The sequence below is a fragment of the Theobroma cacao genome, chromosome 1, assembly GCF_000208745.1.
Source record: "Theobroma cacao cultivar B97-61/B2 chromosome 1, Criollo_cocoa_genome_V2, whole genome shotgun sequence".
Lineage (NCBI taxonomy): Eukaryota > Viridiplantae > Streptophyta > Magnoliopsida > Malvales > Malvaceae > Theobroma > Theobroma cacao.
Window position 1 is genome coordinate 6,914,363 of NC_030850.1, and position 5,594 is coordinate 6,919,956.

A 5,594-nucleotide genomic window follows, 5' to 3' on the forward strand; every position below is an offset into this window, starting at 1 on the left:
TTACAGCAACTAAAGCATTCAAAAGGAATTCTAATTTGGTTCAAGTTACCTTAAGGACTCTTTAATTTAAAGAAAGATGCCACGGCATAATAAAAGATGGAAAGACAAAACGAAAAAAAGAAAGGAGAGAAAGAATAGGTATTAAGCAGAATCTTTTGGTTGGATCATCTGTGAGGAAATTATACACGCATCAAACAATCTTCTTTTTTTCTGTTTCTCTCTTCTTCTTTAAACTTGTACTCCAAATTCTCTTCAACATCCTATTGCTTATTCTTTGCTTGTACTTTTAGTAATAGACAAGCATGTCGGAGGGGCCAAAGAGCGATTTCGAAAAAAGAATTTTTTGCACTTTGGACAGATCTGTGCTGTTCTGGTGGTGACAGATCGATGAAACAGTTGAAACATTCCATCGGGGGTAAATTAACTGAAAATTATTTGATTACATTTTTCATATTTCGTATAATCTGATATGTTGATTTTCTCCATATAAATAAGTTCCGTAAGTTTTCCTTATGGGTTGCACAATATATGAGTTCAACCAACTCATATTTGCAGTGCAAAGGCTTGGAAAATATAGCCTGTAAGTGATTGATAAAGTCATCATATACATGTGTTGCATAGGTTTTCTTTTATGTAAGATCATGTGAAATATTGGGTTTGCTTTGGTTTATCGTTATATAGTCATAACAGAGCAATATTTAAAGCGTTTTCAAGGATATTACATCTAACTCTATTAAGTTTTCTAATTATGAACGATTTATTTTCATCATTTGGCAACTATGAAGCATGCAGGTGCATGCCTTCATAGAAGGGAAAGAGGGTTCAACCAAATACAAATTATAGTTAATAGAGTTAATCCTTAAGATAGTTAAGTTTGATTTAATTTCAATGGAAATAGTTGAGAATTAACTTTAGTTCCTCTAGCAGGTTCACTCGTATTTCTTCTTGTCAGTTTTCTCATTGTCAATAGTCTGTTTCCCATAACAAAATGCGGCCCCCGGAAGCTACCTATGGTGCTCCTAAGAGATCAACGAGCAAAGTAGATGAGAAAAAAGGTTATTCCATATCACTGTTTTATCAAATTTTGGTCACTAACACTTAGGAACAAGAACAATTGAAATTGGAGGGGGGCACTACCTCAAATGAACTTGAAAACGTATCTAATAAATAAGTTTTTGTTCTGAAAATGCTACCTTGTGTTTGTTTCAAGCTATTTTATTGTGAAACCTGGCAGATTTAAAGGATGCATACATTCGTTATCTGCCCTTGTACAAAGCTGTGGATAGTGGTGATTTGGAAGCTACCAAGAAATTCCTTGACCAGCACCCAGGTGCATTGACCAGTAGCCTTTCCGCTGATGGCGACACAGCTCTTCACATTGCGGTCCTAGCCGGACATGTAGAGATAGTTGAGGAGTTGGTGGGGCACATGTCTGCACAAGAAATAGCAGTTAAACAGAAATTTGGTTCAACAGCCCTTAATTTTGCTGCCGTTGGAGGAGTAACAGAGATTGCAGAGTTATTGGTGAAGGAGAATAGAGTTGCTTAACATTACAAATGAACATGACCAGATCCCTCTGGTTGTGGCTGCTCTCTATGGGCATAGAGATTTAGTGCAGTATCTTTACAAGGAGACTCCCATGGAAGAGCTTGATCCAACTAATATAAATCTTGGACCCATTCTTCTCACCGCTTGTATTATCAATGAATTTTACGGTACGAAAGGATTGCTTTACTATCTCTTCTGATTCTATACTCTTTCCATTTGTTCATTGTTTCTTATTTAACCTTTACCTGTTCTTCCTTTATGCCATAAAGATATTGCTTTGGATCTGGTCCAGCGTTATCCGCAATTGGCAATTGCTGAAGACATAGAGCAAGACACAGCCCTGCATATTTTGGCTCAAAAGCCATCTGCATTTCCAAGTGGAACTCAACTTGAAACTTGGCAATGGTGGATATATAAATGTTGGTAACTTGTCACTTGAAACTTATCTTCAAAATTCGAGCTATAGTAGAGTCATTAAATTGAGCATCATCTGTGGCTGCATTATTCTTGGCTTCAGTTATTCAGTTACATCCACAAAATGCCTCTCTCTACAATTCGGGAGATATTGAAAAACCTCATGAAGGTCCAACTCATCCAAAAAATTTGACTAAACGAGGTATATATACAAAACAAGTCACAGATTTCTCAGTAGAAATTTGCTTTTTCTTTTATTTAGATCTGTTCTGACATTAAATTTTAGTATCAGTTGAGCACAAATCCTTACTTTTCTAAATACTGCATCACCTAATTTATACTTGAATTTGAAAATCTAGTTTCGTTTATACAGCACTTCAACTCCTATAGCAAATATTCTGGAAATGCTTAAAACTTTCCGATTAGAAACAACAACTCTACCTACCTTTCATATTTGCTTGAGCCTAACTCTGCTTATTGCCTTCGTTCCCAGGAGTCACAAGCATATATGAGTTGAAGTTGAAGCATGTTCAAGCCAAAGAACTGTTAACTTGTGTTTGCCGAGAGGTATCAACTATAGAAGATGAGAACAGAGTGCAATCTCTGGTCAAGAAACCACTATTTGACGCAGTTAAGAACGGATTAGTTGAGTTTGTCAGAGAGCTCATGAAACATTATCCTGAGGTGTTTTGGTTCTATGATGACAAGAAACGGAATATATTTTTTGTTGCAGCCGCTGAACGCCAAGAAAAGATTTTCAGCCATATATATAGAACGGGTGCAAAGAAAAACTATATGGCAACTCATTGGGATAAGGATTCTAACAATATGTTACACCAGGCAGCGTTCTTAGCTCCTTCCTCTCAGCTTGATCGTGTTTCAGGTGCAGCTCTGCAGATGCAAAGGGATCTTCAATGGTTTAAGGTGATTACATACACACATATATACATACATGCGTATGTACATATGTACATATTTATAAAAGCTTCTTTTGGTTTAAAACTAAAGTAAAATAAAAATTACTCATCATAAATTCTTTCTTATTTTTATTGCAGGAAGTGGAAAGTGTTGTACAACCCAAGTACAGGGAGATGGTCAACAACCATTTCAAAACACCCCGAGCTTTGTTCACGGACCAACATCAGAAATTAGTAGAACAAGGGGAGCAATGGACCAAGGAAACTGCTGAATCTTGCACGGTTGTTACTGCTCTAATCGTCACCATTGTGTTTTCAGCGGTGTTTACAGTGCCTGGAGGATATGATGAGGCAGGGGTCCCGCTCTATTTGCTTCGAAGTTCCTTCTTGATTTTCATCATATCTGATGCTTTATCACTTTTCACTTCCACAACTTCTTTGCTGATGTTCTTAGGAATCCTGACATCCCGATATAGAGAAGAAGATTTCCTCCAGACTGTGCCTACAAAATTGATGATTGGGCTTTCCATGCTTTTCTTCTCCTTAGCAACCATGATGATAGCCTTTGGAGTTGCTGTTAGGATAGTCTTGAATTGTGATTTAATTAGGATTGTTTAATTCTAATTAAATTGGTATGCCTTATTAAAATAGTCTTTAAATCTAGTTAGACTAGAATAACAATTCTTAATTATATTAGGATAAGATTCCTAATTATATTAGGATAAGATTCCTAATTATATTAGGATAAGGTTATTGTATTTGGCACTATAAAAGAACCCTATGGGTTAAAGAATAATCATCACCTAGATTTAGAGAGAGTGATTTAGGTGTACGTGGGATAAGGGTTATGAGTTTGAGACTGTTATTGTAATCTCCTGATTTTTCCTTTTAATGGATTTTTTGTCTGTTGCTGTGCCCGTAGACGTAGGTCATCAAAAGACCGAACCACGTAAATTCTTGTGTTCTTGTGGGTGTCCTTGATTTCTTTCTTTCTTTATTCTATTGATTGGGTTAGATCTTGGGCAATTCTTTAGAGACAATTCCGTAATTTTCCAACAAACTGGTATCAAAGCTTCAAGGTCTTGGGTCAATCTGAATCTCGTTATGGCAACTTCGTAGATCAAGTATGAAATTGAAAAGTTTAATGGAAGAAACGATTTCAGCCTGTGGCGTGTTAAGATACGCGCATTGCTAGTGCAACAAGGACTGTTGAAGGCACTGAAGGGAAAAGAGTATCTTCCTTCGAATTTATCTGATGGTGAGAAAGATGACCTTATGGAGAAAGTACATAGTGCTATTCTCCTTGCTTTGTCTGATGAGGTGCTAAGAGAAGTCATGGATGAAGAATCTGCTGCTGCAGTGTAGCTTAAACTCAAAAGTATTTATATGACTAAATCCTTGACGAATCGGCTTTATATGAAGCAATGATTGTATACTCTCAAGATGAGTGAAGGTACGTCCGTTAATACCTACATTAATGAATTTAATAAAGTTATTCTTGATTTAAAGAATATCGATGTTAAAATTGAGGATGAAGACCTAGCCCTAATTCTTTTATGTTCTTTGCCTCCATCGTATGAAAACTTCGTGGATACTATATTATATGGCCGAGACACTTTCACTTTCGAGGATGTAAGAGCATCTTTAAATTCCAAGGAATTGAAGAAGAAAGTTGATGGTATCCAGAATAAAAATCAAGCAGAAGGTTTGGTTGTGAATAGAGGAAAAGATAGAGAGAATGGTATAGACAAAAAAGGTAAATCTAGAGCAAAAGGGAAAACTTGTTGGAATTGTGGTCAAAAAGGGCATTTTCGTCAAGACTGTACCAAATTCAAGGATGATGAAAAGTTCAATAAGTCTGAGAATACTGCAAACGTGGTTGGAGATGACTTTGATACTTTTGAGGAAACTGATAATGTTCTTGCAATTACTAATTGTAACCTGATGGATATATGGATCTTGGATTCGACTTGTTGATTTCATATATGTCCTAGGCGTGATTGGTTTACAACTTATCAATCTGTTAATATGGGCACTGTACAATTAGGAGATGATTTCTCTCTCTCAGTTGTTGGGATTGGCACAATTCGAATCAGGATGTTTGATGGTATGGTAAGAACACTTGAGGTAAAATATGTCCTTGACATGAAAAAGAATTTAATATCCTTGAGTTTGTTAGATAAAAAGGGCTACAAATATAGTGGCCAAGATGGTGTCTTGAATGTATCTAAAGAAGCCTTAACTATCATGAAGGGCAAGTTATCCGGTGACCTTTATTGTCTAGTGGGAAACATGGTCATTGAAACTGTTTCTGTGGTCTCATCTAATGATCCTGAAGATGATGTAACACATTTATGGCATAAGAGATTGGGTCATATGAGCGAGAGAGGGATTAGAAAACTGAGTAAGCGTAGTTTGCTATGTGGTCAAAAGAGTGAAAAGCTAGATTTTTGTGAGCAACATATAGTGAAATTTAACACTACAACTCATCGAACCAAGAGTGCAGTAAACTACATCCATTCAGATTTGTGGGGTCCTTCTTCGGTGGCATCAAAAGGTGGATCATTATACATGTGGATCTTTATTGATGATTTTTTAAGAAAAGTGTGGACGTATCTTCTGAAGGCTATGAGTGAAGTGTTAACCACTTTTTTGCATTGGAAGGTATTGATCGAGAAGCAGACTAAGAAAATGATCGAGAACTTTCGAACAAAC

At 36.4% G+C, this 5,594-nt stretch overlaps 1 pseudogene; it reads left to right on the forward strand.

Moving 5' to 3' along the window:
* LOC18611802 lies at positions 989 to 3,497 on the forward strand (annotated as a pseudogene).